Genomic DNA, 17,273 nt, shown 5'->3' on the forward strand with positions numbered 1-17,273 from the left:
GGTTGCTATGAATTGGAATTCACTCGATGTACACAACAACAAGAGGGAGTATTATGTGGTTTCCATGGTAGAGTATATGTCCAGTGTAGCCATTTTCAGCCTTTTTTCTACTACATTTGCAAGGTGGTGATATTTAGAAGTAGGGTGTAACCCTATGGCACCGTGGAGGGAAGGATCAGTGGAATGGGTATGGGGAGTAAAAGTGAAGACATCAGCCTGGGCTCTGGTTATGATATCAGATGCCTGAGTACCACCGTCACCACCATTATTACCACTACCACTGCTGTGCAATGAAAATGACCTCCAAGTGCTCTCTCTGTCTTTTGTTGCAACTTTTCTGTTTTTTGTTTAAGATTCAAAGTCCTGACAGAGAGTATCTGATTGATTGAGTTTAAATCACATGTCTGGCCCCTGGCTATACAAATAGTAGAGAAAGTCTCTGTACCCCTTGGCTTCCATAGTGGATCATTGAAAGGGAGAACCCAAAACTATCATTTTGTTAAGATTTCACAAAATAAGGAAAAGGTAAATCCACTTAATTTGAGACATGAAGCAGAAACTGTCAGCTAATTACCAAAGCTCTTCCCTCTTCTTCCTGGGCACACAACGAGACTATATTTCCCAGCCTCCCTTACACTTAGGGATGACCATGTGACTAAGTTCTAGCCAGCGAATATGAGTGGAAGTGGTTCCATCTCCACGCCTGGCCCATATGCAGCTCCCACGCATGCCCTTCCATACTCTTTCCCCTCTGGCTTTCTGCTATGGAGGTGATCCTCAGCATGATCTCCAGAGCTATGTCTTGAAGATGCCAGATCTACGAGAAAGAAGAAACTTAGGTATCTGGGTTGCCTCTTGGAGGAGAGATATCTGTTGTCTACACTGTTAAACAAAAAAAGAAATACTTTTATTATGTTAAGTCATTGTTATTTTGAGATTTACCTGTTACAGCAGCTATATTACCTTAAGTGAATAATAAAAAAAAAATGAATAGAGGGTGTTATTAGGAGGAGGGATGGAAGCTGGAAAGCAAAACAATTTACAACTTACCTACCAAAATGTTGGCAGTTCGAATCCACCAGCCACTCCTTGGAAACCCTGTGGGGCAGTTCTACTCTATTCTGTAGGGTTGCTACGAGTTGGAATCAGCTTGATGGCAATGGGTTAATGGGTTACCTACAAGAGAGGCAAGGTCAATAAGGAAATTGGGAAAAGACTGTAGAGGGTGTTGAATGCCTAGGTATCCAACAGTACACACAAGAAATTGGATCTTCCTTCCTCTTTGGTCATCAAAACATCAATCAGTGGATCAACAGTACTCTCTGGATTTAAAGTGGCCACCTGGGGGAGGGTTCGGACAGCTTTTTAACCTATCAAGAGTTGCTTTTTTTTTTTTTTTTAAGTTTTCATCTTTTTGTGTGTGTGTGCGCTTTAGGTGAAAATTTACAGCTCAAGTTAATTTCTCATTCAAAAATTTATACACTTCGTTTTGTGACATTTGTTGCAATCCCCTACAATGTGACAACACATTCCCCCTTTCCACCCTGGATTCTCTGTGTCCATTTGTCCAGTTCCTGTCCCTTTCTGCCTTCTTGTCCTGTTTATTGGGCAGGAGCTGGCTATTTGGTCTCCTATATTTGACTGAACTAAGAAGCACATTCCTCATGTGTGTTTTTTGTTTTGTAGACCTGTCTAATATTTGTCTGCAGAGTGGGCTTTGGAAATGGTTTCAGTTCTGGGGCTTCTCCAGTCTCTGTCAGACCAGTAAGTCTGGTCTTTTTAAGTGAATTTGAATTCTGTTCTATATTTTTCTCCTGCTCTGTCCAGGACTGTCTGTTGTGATCCCTTTCAGGGAGGTTTTTGGTGGTAGCCGGGGACCATCTAATTCTACTGGTCTCAGGCTGGTAGAGTCTCTGGTCCATGTGGTACTTTAGTCCTTTGGGCTGGTATTTTCCATGTGCCTTTGGTTTTCTTCATTTTCCTTTGCTCGAGGTGGGATGGGACAGATAGATGTATCTTAGATGGCTGCTTGCAGGCTTTTAAGACCCCAGATGCTACACATCAAAGTGGGATGTACAACATTTTCTTTATAGACTATGTTATGCCAAATGACCTAGATGTCCCCTGAGACTATGGTCCCCAGGCCCCAGCCCCAGCCACTTAGTCCCTAAAAGTGTTTGGATGCGTCTAGGAAACTTCTATGCTATTTCTTTGGTCCAGTTGCGCTGACTTTCCCTATACTGAAGAGTTGCTTCTTGTTGGCAAGCAAAAATATTAGCAATGTATTCATTTAGCTTGGCAACTTGGGGATGATCTAGTAAGGGTACAAGTGGGCTACTGGCCAGGGCTGCCAAGGTGGTGTTTTGGAATATACCAGTTCCATAAGGTCCTTAGAGGCCTGGGTATCCCTGTTCACCTTGTCTTTACTTCACCACAATACAGTTTATCTTCCTTTCCTTGGTCACAGTTCAGGAAGAACACTAGACTGGTAGTTAAGTCATGTAGGTTCAAATTCCAGTTCTGCCACAAGTGATAGTACAGCCTTAGGAAGTTATTTCACTACTCTGGGCTATAAAATGAAGGCAATGAACTATCTGATTTCCTAGTGATTTCTCCTTCCCACTCTACCATTCTACCAAGATGGTTTTCTAAACCCGAGGAAGATCTCTTGGTTCTAGGGAGACAAACAAATAAGCACCCTGACTCTGTGTGATACCTTCTTGGATACACTGACCCTCTGCTTCCCTGTAACTTAATTTACCACACCTTCCAATTGGCAGTATTACTGAGTTCCCTCTTGTGCATGACACCGTGAGGAGTTAGGAAGAGGCAGACAACTCCATGTCTTCCTCAAAAAAAGCTTGAATTAAAGGAGGAGTCTGTTGACTTCTTACAGTAGCTTAGTGTGTTAGGGAATCAGCTGGTATTTATGAGTATTTTGGTTTTTTGGAAAGTAGTAGCAAAGGAAATGAATTCCACGAGGGCGCTGAAACCAAGCCTTTTGGGTCCTAATCAAGTGTGCAGGTGGGTGTGTTTTTGCCTGCTGAGTTTTTTTGTGCTATAAGGACCTCTTTAATGTCAACTGAGTGTGTGGTTTTATGAAGGTGTATGGATGGACTTGTAAGAGAGAACTGAGAAGCCTCAACTGTCAATTTAAAATATAGATGACTGAGAAGGTACCTGAGAGTTTTCTTTCTTTATTGGCACGCACCTTCCAAGGCTGTCAGTACTTGGTATGGAGTGGAGTGGTACTACCCCTTGTAATTAGCTCTCCCAACTTAAGATGGGCTTAAATGGTCCTAGAAGGCTCAGTCTGGAGTGGCCCAGCTTGAAGCAAAGAAACTGCCTTTCTCTCAAGAGTCTCTGTCCTCTGTGTGTTCCTTCAGGCCTTCAGGCCGGCAGCAGTTTGTTTTCTAGCGGCTTCTCCACTAGTTGTTGCCTCAGTTGTTGTCTTCTCAGACACATCTGAGGTGTCTCTTCCAGGCTTCTTTGTCTATCACAGCTTTACTCTGTCACATGTTGTAGGACCAAAGCCCCAATGTTAGGAATGTGTTCATCATGGCCAGGCAGGAAGCAGCTCCACGTCTCAGCCTGCAAACATCTTCTTGTTTTCAGAAGTGTCACTAGTATAGTATGTGTGTGGTGGCAGGGAGGCGGTGTGGGGAGACAGTGGCAAGGGAAGAGAGTAGGGATTGGGAGAAGGTACCTACTTGAGGTACCTACTGGTGAAAACCTTTGAATGAGGTAGAACCGGCCTCTTCAATCTATTTTACACAAGCATTAACAGCATCCAGTTTCCTGGTACCAACTCTCCTTGTCCCATTCCCCAAGGAGTCATTCAAAATGAATCAAGAACAGGTAAAGTGGGAGATGAAGCTGCTTCCTTACTTTCTGCTGAAACAAAATATTACAAGTAAAACCCAAAAGGTGGCTGTTGGGCCATTCTATGTATCCATTTTTAATTCATTCTTTCCGGTATTACACGGGTCATTGTTGGACATGAAATTCACTCAAGAAGAATGCACTCTTTGAAGACAGAAGCCTTGCCTTTAACATTCTGAATCTCTTAAGCACCTAACCTAGCATTGGATGGACACAACGTGAGTTCTCCATACATGTTGGAAGATGGATTTATTTTAAATTCTTCCCATTCCTTTTATGGATTGAATTGTGTGTCAACTTGGCTAGACCATGATTCCCAGTATTGTGTGGTTGTCCTCCATTTTTTGACCTGATGTAATTATTGTATGTGTTATAAATCCTAACCTCTGTGACATTAATGGGAGCCCTGGTGGCACAGTGGTTAAAAGCTCAGCTGCTAACCAAAAGGTCAGCAGTTCAAATTCACAGGCACTCCTTGGAAACCCTATGGGGCAGTTCTACTCTGTTCTATACGGTTGCTATGAGTCAGAATCCACTTGTCAGCAACAGATTTGGGGTTTTATGATGTTAATGAGGCAGGATTAGAGGCAGTTATATTAATGAGGCAGGATACAATCTACAGGATTAGGTTGTATCATGAGTCAATCCCTTTTGAAATATAAAAGAGAGAAGTGAGCAGAGAGGAGAGGGGCCTCATGACCACCAAGGCAGAAGAGTTAGGAGTGGAATGTGTCCTTTGGGCCTGGGGCCCCTGTGCTGAGAAGCTCCTGGACCAGGGGAAGATTGATGATAAGGACCTTTCCCCAGAGCCAACAGAGAGAGAAAGTCTTCCCTTAGAGCCGGTGCCCTGAATTTGGACTTCTAGCCTCCTAAATAATTCCTATCCCTGTTGTACCTATGACGTCATTCTCTCCACTTTGAGAGGCTCTTCTGAGTGAAGAATGAGGGCCCAAGAGTCTTCAAATAAGATCCCATTGCCTTCCTATGCATTGACCCCTAAGTCAAGTGGGGCCATGGGAAGAGATAGTTTGGGGTTTTTTTTCCCCTTATTAATATTGTTTGTACTTCTAGATCTCTTCATATCTCTATAGAGACCTTCAGTAATGGTGTGGTTAGTCCCTCACATTAAAAGGCATCAGTTCTGAGTGAGCTCCGGTCAAAGACCTCTCAGGAGATGTTTGCATTTTACCTAAGTCAAAAAAAGGGCCAGCTCTGGTCTTAAACACTTTGATATTAGAAAAAAAGGTGTGGGGTGGGGACTTGTAGGTTATTGGAGCTTCTTCATTAAAAATAAATAAATAAATAAATAAATAGAACTTGACAAGGCTAATTGTGTTCAGCCTTGGAGATGGTTTTAACAAAACCAGCAGGCTACCTACATCGAAACTTTCATCTCACCCCATTCAATTTGAGCGATTTCTGATTGTTTCAAGACCCCTGCTCTTCCTTTTAACCTATTTCCCAAGGGAAGGCCCATGGCTACAGTAAATATACTCAGAATTCTTAGAAAAGATGATAGAAAAAACAAAATGGAGCCATAGTGCTTCTATTTTGCCTATTGCTTGTTCTTTGACAGACTAGCTAGATGGCCCTGTCTTGTTTATTCTTAGGCCTGGCCATTATGTTTCCTTTTCATACCAAGCCTTAATTAAGTAACATGTGTATTAGGACTTCTAACCTCTGTTTTAATCTGAGCACGCTCTAGAATTCAGGCCCATTGGGAAGTCAGTCCAGTGAAATGAAGCTCTGAGGAGCCTGTTAGACAAAAACCTGAGGACTGAGTGAAGAGAGAATGAAGGTGTTTGAGCTTGACCGAAGGCCAGTAAGCCATCCCCAGAATGGAGCAGCAATTCTAAGAAAAGCCAAGGCTTTCACTCAGATCGTCTCTATTCAGCCCCCATGATTTCATGCTTGAACCTCAGGACAAAAGGGTTCCCAAACAGACTTTTTAAATCCTCAGAGTTATTTCTATATCCTCCAAGAAACATTGAAAGCCCAGGCTTGAGCTGGTGATGGCTGTTTCATCAGCAGATTTGCTAACAGGAGTTAGAGGCTTGAGCAGTGGTGTTGGCTCTGTAGGAGGCAGTGCTGGTGATAGTGACAGTGGCCTTGGTATCGTGGCTTGGCTCTGGCACCCTTTCCCACAGCAGAGGTGTGACCACAGTGTTGGTGGTAGCGCCTTTAGCTTTCTGATGCAAGTATTGATAGGAACATCTCTTGGAGGACCTTGGGAGACAACATTAGTCATGTAGTGACAGCAGCGGGCATCAATGACAGCACAGCTATTTGGGGGGAACTAGAGACTCTGTCAGAGTGAACCAAATTACAAGCTGGGGAAATGGCACATGTACATCACAATCACAGCCAAGGTGTTTTCCTCAGAATCCACGAGACGCCACCTGGTGATGACTAGATGAAACATAAAAGGAACTAGAATTCCTATAGAATGGTAGGTTGTGGAGTCAAAACAAATTCTGTTTTACGCCTGTCATTATCACTGTTGTTACCCATGAAGGATGGTGGGGAATATGGGTCATGCTAGAGCAGTCCAACACACAGTTTGAATGGACAGAGACAAGTTTCAATCCAAATGGATGGCAAGATCTCAAATGGAGATGCCACTTTTAAAAAGAGATGTTTATGAAAATGTAGAGAAGATACTGGACATATATCCTTATTGAGAAGACAGGAGACGTGGGACCTTTGAAAAGATAATAATGTGTGGGAAAAAAGAGCTAAGCATGGCACATCAGTGCTGCTAGCCCAGTTGGTGGCCTCATCAATACTTTATAGAAATCACTTTCTCTCTTTCCCAGCCCTTGTTTCTTCACCTAACAAATTCCCTTTTCACTTTCTAAGGCCAAAAGGAGTGTTGCTACGATTTGCTCTCCACAACTCTATTTAGTTTTATGCAGTTCAATTCAACAAATATTTATGGAGAGAGACAGTTCTGAGCCTGGGTTGTAGAGGATACACACATGAGTCAGATACACAGTTCTTGCTCCCAAGAGGTTTGTAATTTTCTGGAGATGGAGGTAGAATAAGACAAGCACACACGGCAACCTAACACACATACATTCACGTGCATGCACGCACACATTTTAAAAGTTCACCTCCCTCTAAAACATATTGGGAAAGGGAAGGGGTGCACAAGGAAGATGCTCCTGCTTTTCTCAGCATCACTTGGAAAAGCTTAAATAGGATGCCCCTGTCTCCCAGAAGTAGAGGGATGGGTGGGAGGCAGGCTACACTTACATTGTTTTGTTCTGTCCTTTTCTCCTCACAGAACACAAGACTGTGTGAGGTTTACCACAAGGCTAAGGAAATTAGATGGAATTACCTAATAAAATGGGAAAACTTAAAGCTCAGTACCACTTTTCACCTAGTTAAGGAGGAGAACTATCCAAGAAGCTTAATCCTTCATCAGATCCCTTCTTGCCTACACCTCAACCTCCACACCTTGCCCTTAGGGCTATGTCTTTGTGGACGTTCTTCCTCACTCATTCTGCTTTTGGTGACTCACCACCCATCCAAACTGTGGCCACAGCAACTGGTTTTAACCCAGGATCTCTTATCTCCCCCATCCTTCTTCCATTCCCCTCAGTTCATTACGTCATGCTTGATTTATTCACTGTAGAGTGATGCCCTGAGTAAGACAATCAGCAAGACATTCAAGGGCCCTTGCTGCTCTGAGAAGGAACGGTGGCTAGGATAGATGCGTGTACTCCTCATATCACACCTTGGGATAGCCCTACCTGTGCCCACTGCAGACCACCTTTATATTTTCCCAGTTGCTCACAAGTTACCCCCACAAACACAGAAAGCATGCACAGCCATCACTAACACTCAGAGGTCCTACATTCTCTCAGCAAACAGCCACAAACTCTTGGCTTCGCTTTTAACTGAATTACATATACAGTATTCTCTTAACTTGTCTGAAGCCCGTTACTTTTACCATGTAGGCTATTCCATAAAACAAAAAATATAGTCAGTGACAGATTTGGAATGTCAACGCCTTGGAGTAGAAGCCATTTTCAAAATCTGCCATGGTTTTAGTCTATGTTCAGGCTGTCCCCACTGCAGGCATATGAACTGAGCAGATGCCTGGGGTTGGGTGTGATTGGACCTAGTGACATGGGAATGGATAGAAAAAACTGTTTACTTTAAAATGCTCTTTTAAACTGTAATTTCTGATTTCAGCCCCTCCTCAGAAATGGCACCACTCTCACGTCACCGTTTACAGGGCACCATTGAGGTGTAGGCTACCAGAGCTGGAGAAGCAGAGACTCCAAGTCCATTGTCCTAAGGCTGGGCATACCTGCAGGGAGTCTAGTCACCTGTTTCAAGCTGGCACCCCTCTGCTATGCTGTGCTAAGGAAGGAAAAGCAGCCCTTCACCCATTCCACAGCAGCTCTGTTCAAATATCTCATTTCCTCTCCCAGGACTTCTTGCAAATCCTCTGTTTATCCTGCTCTTTCTTTCTCCCACCTGTTGACTGGCATGTTCTTTCCTTCCCGGATTTTTCACTCTAGGGCCTACCCCATTCCTTGCTGTACTTACTATCTACACAGTTGCTCTTGATACCAGATAATTTGGTTTTTGATTGCAGGGCATTAGATGGATTTAAAGATGTCAGTTTATTGCTTTCTAGATTACAGTCAAACCCTCTTAATATCACTGTTGCTTAAACACAGTCCCACGTCTTACAGTTCTGCGGGAGCCTTGGGAGCTGCCACTCCCCCACTCCCCCTCAAGTGGTGCCCGTGGCACTGCCTTACTGTCTCCTCACTCTCCTACTCCTGGGTGGGACACACATGGCATTTGAATTCTCTAGGCTTCCCTACATGTAGATCCCAGCAAGCGCTGCCTCACACTGAGAGTTTGTTCCTGCATCCAGCTTTTTCAGGCTGATTTTTTTTTAAATCTCCTGAAGTGTTTCGTTTTGTTGTACATATATGGTCGCTGTGAGTCGGAACCAACTTGACGGCACCTAACAACAACAATTATTAAACTTAAGATAAGAGATCATGGGTGACCCAGGAAAAAAACAAAAGGTTCATAGAATCCCTCCTGGGCTTTGGTTTAGCTCTTTTTAGGGGTGAAGAATATGTGTGTGTGTGTGTTAGTTGGCGGGGGTGGGGGGGCGGTGCGGACATTGAGGGAAGCAAAGTTCTGCTTATTCTTTGATGTTTCAGGAGCAGTGAGCTGAGGCCAAATTCTATGAGCTAAAAACCCTGGACAAAGTGTTACTATTTGGATCCAATTTTGTTTTGAGCTTTGTTTTAACCTCTCTGTCCCTCAGCGTTCTTATATGTGAAATGGGATAATGGCACCTACCTAAATAAGGCTGTTATGAAGAATGAGCTAAGTGGTGGATTAGGCCAGGTGACATGTAGGCTCTCTACCAGCCCCAACATCCCATGAATCTAAGGTTCCAAGGAGGGCAAACAAGTTCGAAGGACAAATCTCAAGTCTGGCTTGCTCAAGCTTTGGGACTTGCTCAAATTTTTGGACTGACTTCAGTCATGACACTGGGACCATGGTCCATGATGAAGCTGATTGGCTCCATGAGCAGATACACATGGAAACCTGGGGCAGCACATAAGCCAATCATCAGCAAAAGAGCCCTCCCCATGGGATCAGTCATAATGACAACAAATGGTAGCTATCCATTCACAGGTTAACAGATGAACAACAGAGATATGTACAGTATTTGAGGAAAAATGACTTTTCCAACCATGAAATATGGTGACTTAAAAATCTGGCTGCAGTGAGGGGAGGCAGCACACTGCTAGGTTTCCCTGACAGGTCCCTGGCCAAGGCATGGGCATTCAGAGCTGACCAGCAGTGTCAGGCGCGTGTACCGCTTTGACCTCAGCGCCCTCATCTGTAAAATGGAACAGACAATGGTTGGACAAAATACACTCTGAGGCACTTTCCAGTTCTGACATTCAAGTTCGTTATTTCCTTTCTTTTAGATACTTTTGGCTAGCAGCCCAGACTAATGCTGGTCTCTATGCAGGATCCTTTCCCCTGCTTTCTTACCAGGCCTTTGCATTCATCTTCATTCTCTAGTACAGGATAAATGTGTGCTCTCAGGTACTGAGGAAACACTTTCCCTCCATTTTTCTTCTTAAGCATTTCAGTAAATGAAATCTAGTGTGTAAAATGCTTAGCACAATGCCTGGCTCATAATAATGTATTGATATGCACGCAAACACACACACACACACATATATATAAAATAGTTGATGGTAGTTCAGTGGTAGGACTCTTGCCTTCCGTGCAGGAAGCCTGGATTCAATTCCCAGCCAAAGCACCTCATGTACAGCCACTGTCCGTCAGTGGAGGCCTGCGTGTTGCTATGATGCTGAACAGGTTTCAGTGGAGCTTCCAGACTAAGATGGCCTAGAAGGAAAGGCCTGGTGATCTACTTCCAAAAATCAGTCAGTGAAAACCCTATGGATCACAACAGACTGGTTCAGTTGTGCATGGGGTCTCCCATGAGTCAGGGCTGGACTCAATGGCAGCTAACAACAAATATAAATATAAACATAAATACCAATGTATATATATACATATTCTTCTAATATGTGTCTTCTTCTCACTTTCTCCTCCAGCCTGAAACCACAGCCATCTTAACCTGTTCTTTCAATTATCCCCAAGCAGCTCATAAATTCAAGCTCGCAGCATGGTGGCCTCAGTTACTCTAAGCTGCCAAGCACCATATCTGATTCTGACAAAGGCAGAGTTCCTGTGTTCAGATCTGCCAAAGACAGAGGGAGCTCATGCTTTCTGGAGACTTAGGCTGGCTCAGTTTAGATGGAATGTGCAGAGTGAATGCTGATACAGGAAGGGACAGCTTGCCAATGAGGCCAAAATGCCTCAAAATCAGACTTTGAGCGGTTAACGCCTTCCAACAGGGCTAATCCAAGTAAGGAAATACAGCTTCATCTCACATGTGCTTGGGACTTGCTACTCTGAATGTAGCCTACTCTCAAACTGGCAAAAAAGCATGATCTGGACTCTACTCATTAGTTTTAACAGTGACTGTTTCTCAGGCTGCTTCCTCCCAAGTGCCTGAATCATCGCCTGCAACCTCACATTCAACCCTTTAAGGGGTGCAGGGCTGAGAGTTGAGATTATTCTCATTTTTTGGAAGAGGAGACATAAGCTCAAGAGGCTGTAAGCGGAATCCACTGGTGATAGGGGGGTGGGAGAGTGGCAGGTCTCTGGTTGGACCAAAATTAGAACCTGTGCTCTGTGAGCCATGTGGTTTAGAAGTCTTACAGATTACCTCTTGGTTGGGGATAGGGAAGGTCATGAAATCAAACTACTCTGAACCAACAACCCCAATCCCCTCCTTCAGCAGCTACACAAAGCGCACGTTGTCTTTGTCCTTGTGCTGACCATACAAGTTTTCTACTTATTAACTCAAACCAGTTAAAACCAGCTGCCGTAGAGTCAACTTCAACTCACGGCAACTCTATGTGTGGCGAAGTAGAACCGTGCTCCACAGGGTTTTCAATAGCCAATTTCTTGGAAGTAGATCACCGGGCTCTTTTCCAGAGGCATCTCTGGGTGGACTTGAACCTTCAATATTTCTGTCAGCAGCCAGCTACGTTAATTGTTTGCACCATCACCATGGTTGGGGCAGCCCAGAGCTCTCACCCTGGCAGCTGGAATAGGCTGGGGTGGGGAGCCAATAGGGTCAATTTACTCCCAAGAGACACAATTTTGGGGACTTCTAGCTCCTCCCATATCTAAATATTAGAATCTTACCAAACAATGATCACTTGAAGAGAGAAAGACAAAGAAAGAGGTGGGTGGGAGATAGCTTGGAGCCCCAGGGTATTGCAGATGGTTAAGCACTTGACTACTAATCAAAAGACTGGAGGTTTGAGTTCACTCAGAGGAGCCTTGGAAGGAAGTTTTGGTGACCTGTTTTTGAAATATCACAGCCATTGAAAACTCTACTGGAGCACAATTCTACTCTGAACGCGTGGGGTTGCCAGGAGTCAGGGTGGCCATGAGTAGGCGTTGACGTGATGGCAGCTAGTTTGGTTCGGGGATAGTTAGAAAAAATAGCACTGGGAACAGCACGAGAGGGGCTTGGCTCTTAAGGAAAGAAGAGCACAAAAGCCAAAAAGGGAGAAATGCAAAAATAGACGAGAAGAGAAGGAGAACGGCTCTTTCCTTAAGAGTGATAGATAGATAAAAAATATATATATATTGAAAAGGATAGAGGAAGTGAATATTAAAGGCCCTATAGAAAAGGGGAACATGAAGCCAAATGTTGGTGGGTGCTGGTGACGGCTTTCTGAAAATTGGAAAAATGTTCCTTTGGCCAGTCTGGTGCCTCTGGCAAAATTTGTTCCATATTTGTGGCGCTTGAGCTAAAATAGTGGCCGACCCTTGCTTTAAAGGGTAATAACTTCTAACACTGATCCAGATTGCTGTTGCCAGCAGTGAGCCAGAGAGACAGATGCCCTGTGGCTGAAGGATTAGCAGGACTCCCAGCGTGCCAGCCTCAGGGAGGGGAAGGGAGTGAGGAAGTGAGTAAGGAAAGAGGTGGGGAAGGTAGGAGATCAGGTAAAGGGAGAGTTCATTCAGTCTTTCCTGCCTTCATTTCTTCCTTCAACAGGATTTAATGAGCTTCCTTTGTATGCCAATCACTGCCCTAAGTGCCATTATCTCAGTTAATCTTCACGATAACCCGATAACCCTGTGGTACACATATTATTTTCTTTTACAGATGAAAAAACAGGAGCTCAGAGTACATTTCTTAAGCTAGAAAGGGAGGGGTTTAAGTTCTATTCTGCCTGATTCAAATCTTACTGCTTGCAATAAAACATGCTACGAGGGAACTCAAAATGACTAGGATGTAAAATATGCTCTCAAGTGGCAATATTTATGGAGTACATTTGCATGAACCGGATACTGTTCTAGGCTCTGGGGCACAACTAAGGCAAAGGCCCTGGCCTCCTGGAGCGTAGGTACAGGGGGAGGATTGGACAATAAACAAACAGAAAGACGCATTATGCAGTGCCAACTGGTGACAAATGGTATGAAGAAAAATAATGCTGGGAGAGGGCACAGGAAGGGGGTGGCACTGAGAAGATGGCCACTTTGGAGAGGGTTTCAGGAAAGACCTGTCTGTGGGGGTGGCATTTGAGCAAGAGGAAGCTCAATGAAGTAAGGGAGCAGGACAAGGCATGGGCGAACATGGATATTCACATCCAGCACACAGCTGCTGAGTTTCTACCATGGTTTAGACACTGCTCTTAAAACTTTTCATAAGTTATTTCATTTGGATCCTACAACACCATTGAGAGAGTCATCATTATACCCCTTTTGTTTTGATGAGGGAATGGAGATATGGAGAGATAAGTGACTAGCCAGAGGGCCGAATATCTTATAAGAGCTGCCTTAGTCAGTGTTCTCTACAGAAAAATAGTACCAGTAAGAGATATATATATGTGTATATACATATATTTATACATATATGGACAGAGAGAGAGAGATTTACTTCAAGGAATTGGCTCTCGAGACTGTGGGGGGCTGACAAGTCCAAAATCTGTAGTTCAGGCAAGAGGCTGGAGTCTCCTGCAGGCTTGCATCCCAAAATCCGTAGGTCAGATGACAAGAAGAGTGAAAAAAAGGGTTTTGCCAAAATACCTATGTACAGTATGGAGGCAGAACGCAACCTAGGGACAACTCCCTTTGTGTTCCTAAGATCTTCAACAGATTGGATAAGGCCCACCTACTTTATGGAAGATAATGTATTTTACTTGAGGCCAACTGATTCGATTACATGTGACTACTCCATACCCCTTTCAAGGTCCAATTATTTTCTGTTTTGAATTTTTTTCTTTTCGTATCGTGTATTTTCATTAATGGAAATACACTGAGTCATGGAGTATGTTTAAATTTTTGATTGGTAATATGGAACTTGAGAAATATTATCTGGTACTATGTGGTTACCAAAGAACTTTTAAGGTTCTCGAACTCATACTTTGCGGTCACCTGTCTTTACCACTGGACCTTGATTGCTGATATTTTTCATGGTGCCTTCCTTTAGGTTACATGCAGAATCTCTGGTTTTCCAAATGTGACACACACACACAAAACAAAACCCACCAGGGCCCCCTAACCACCACACAGGAAACAAATATGCTTATAAGGCTTATCTAGGGGTGCAAAAGCCAAAAAAGAGACAAATTTTTTACCCAATCACACTTCCTGGTTGTACTACCTTACTTGCAAGCCTCGTACCCCAGCTATTTTGCTTCAGCTAAGGTTTCTTTCACCTTTCATCATTACGCGAGTCTCCACTGGAGGGCAGCAAATACTTTCAGTGGTAAAAATATACTACCAAAGAACCTGAGAGCCAGAAAAAGTGGTGGTACAAGACCCTCAACAAGGTGGGTTGACAAAGTGGCTGCAGCGATGGACTCAAGCATAGCAACAATTGTGAGGATGGCACAGGACCAGGCACTGTTTTGTTCTGTTATACATAGGGTCGCTATGAGTCAGAACTGACTTGATGTACCTAACAACAACAACATAGGATATATTATGGACCATGAAAGAGATAACAGCAACTGCACTAGTGTTTGGCCAAACAACTGGGCACCGTTGCCTAGCCAAGCTGACACATAAGATTAACCATCACAGTGGTTTAAAACCAAACTCATTGCCATTAAAAAAAAAAAAAAAAATCCAATTCATAGTGACCCTATAGGACAGAGTAGAACTGCCCCATAGGGTTTGCAAGCAGTGGCTGGTGGATTTGAACTGCCATCGTTTTGGTAGGGAGCCAAGCTCTCAATCACTGTACTACCAGGGCTCCTCATAGCAGTTTAGCTGAAGTTTAAACTCAGGTCTGTCTGAGCTCAATTTTAGGCTTCTGTCTCCTTCCCCAGAGAGGCCTTTCAAGGCAGTTAACATAGTCCTATCAGCGTTCAGCTGAGTAAGTCAAGGGAGCAGACATTAAACTCAGACAGGATGTTTGTTTATAAAGCCAGGACCAAGTAACGTTAAGAACGAGGGGAGATTTTTAAAGAATATATATTCAAAACCGTTTGCTGAATGACAGCTAGCATGGATAAAGCCCTCACTATTGGGTTTTTTTTTTTATAAGCCTTGTTGGCACAGTGGTTAAGAGCTTGGCTGCGAACCGAGAGGTTGGCAGTTCGAATTCACCAGCCACTCCTTGGTAACTGTATGGGGCAGTTCTACTCCATCCTATAGGGTCACTGCGAGTCAGAATCAACTCCATGCAATGGGTCTACACCCTGCACTGTTCTATTGCTTTCCATATATTAACCTACATAATCCACACATCTACCCTAAGAGGTAAGTACAATTATTATACCCAATTTACACATGAAAAAAACAAAGAGAAAAGTGTCTTTCCAAATTTACGGCGCATAAGTGGCAGAGCAAGGACTCAAGCCCAGGCAGTCCAGGATAAGAGGCTATGGTTTCATTATTAATCTCCACTACCCGCAATGAGCATGAAGGCCTCAGAGAGTGGGGTGTGAGCTAGGCCATCAAAGAAAAGCTTCAACTGCTAGAGGTCAGGCTGAGAAACAGAGGAGTGGAAGGTCACAGAACAAAGAGCCAAGCCAGAATGAGCCCTGAAGAGAGATTTACACACACCAACAGCAGGGACAGAGCAGCTGGAGAAGGGAGGAAGTCCCAGCTGCTGTTCTCTTAGACTGGAGCTCTCCACAGGGGAGGGGGCTTAGGCAGGGAGGGGGTCAGGGACCAAGGATTTAAAGTTTCTAATGTGGCCAATACAAAAGCAAACAAAATCTAAAATAATGTCTCCATTTTCTTATTCAGAAGAAGTCCCTGCGTGATGCAAACAGTTAAGTATTTGACTACTAGCTAAAAGGTTGGTGGTTCCAACCCATCCAGAGAAGAAAGGCCTGAAGAAAAGCCTGGCACCTGCTTCTAAAAGGTCACAGCCTTGAAAACCCTATAGAGCATAGTTCTACTCTGCACACCTGGGCCACCTTGATCGGAGATAGCAACTGGGTTTTGTTTTTTGTTTGTTTTGGAGGTCAGGACAAAAGAAAACTACAGTTCTATGAATAAAATGAGAATAAGAAGTTTACTGTTGGGACAGCCAATGTCTGGAGTAGCCAGGAAACTGGGGTGGGTTTGACTCCAGGCTGCCTGGCCACAGTGCGATCCCAAAACAGGAAAGGCAGCTGCTCTGGTTCTCCACATTTGCCCTTGTCTGTAACTGAAGGGGAAAGCAGCAGGCTCTATCCCATCTAATCCTTTGCTGCAGTGAAGAGAGACATCTGCTTTGCTCTTGCTAATTCAGTGTGGGAAGCCTGGCTAGCTCACAGATGTAGGTAATGATTTCCACTGGCTGGCAGGCAGGCTTGGGAGCCAGGGGCCCAGCCACATCTTTCCCTGGCTAGCATTCCTCCACACAGCAGCCCACCCTTTCTGGGAAGGCTGCAGCTGGCCAGGCACCCTATATGCAAAGGCTTGAGTCACCTGGCTAGAGGACAGGGTTCCTGCCTCAGAGAAGGATGGTGGGAACTTGTTCACATGGACTCAGAGCAGCAGCTTCCCTGAACAGGAGGGCTTTGCTCAGAGTCCTTGGAGCAGGCTGTGCCCAGAGAGGAGGGGGGAGGTGCTTGGAGGTGGCATTTCAGGGCTGGGTGTGCTGGGGCTCTGGGGTGGAAAAGTATGGGATTGTCAAGGATGTACATGGTCCCTGAGGTTTCCATCTTCATCAAGGTGGTCACTCCATAAAGCAAAGCAGCAGAGCCCTGTGAAGCCTGTAGAAACAAGTCCTGGGTACAATTCTCTCCATCTGGAAAAACACAGGTAAAAAACACAGAGTGCCTGGGGTGGGAATGGGAAGATCTGGTTTCAAAAACAGGAGAATAGAGGGACTAATGGTGAGGAATATTCAACGGGCAAAGTATTATCTACTACAGTCCACACAATGGTGTTTACGATCTTGTGGCACCAGAATAGGAGAGAGATTTGGGGGCAGGGTACAAAGACCTGGAGTTAGAAAACCAAAAAGGAAAAACATGCTCATCTCCCATATTCCACTGTCTTCTCAAGGGTAGTGATGGCTGCTTCACCATTGCACTGGGCCATCCCTCTACATTCTCCAATAGTTCATTCTCAGTACCTGTCCTCAGCAGAGCTATGGAAAAGGAAATGGCTCTATTTCCTCCCTAGACCCCAATAGGATCTTCACTCCTTCTCCACCCCTATTCCTGCTCCCATGCCCCAGGCACCTGTCTGCTCTCAGGTTTCCATTTAGGTGTTCCTCACTCCAGATCCAGGGCAAGGGGTGATTCAGGTGTATAATTCTTTCCTTCCATGTGGGAGGTTAGAGTTTAATTCCC

The sequence above is a fragment of the Loxodonta africana genome, chromosome 25 (genome assembly GCF_030014295.1).
Source record: "Loxodonta africana isolate mLoxAfr1 chromosome 25, mLoxAfr1.hap2, whole genome shotgun sequence".
NCBI lineage: Eukaryota > Metazoa > Chordata > Mammalia > Proboscidea > Elephantidae > Loxodonta > Loxodonta africana.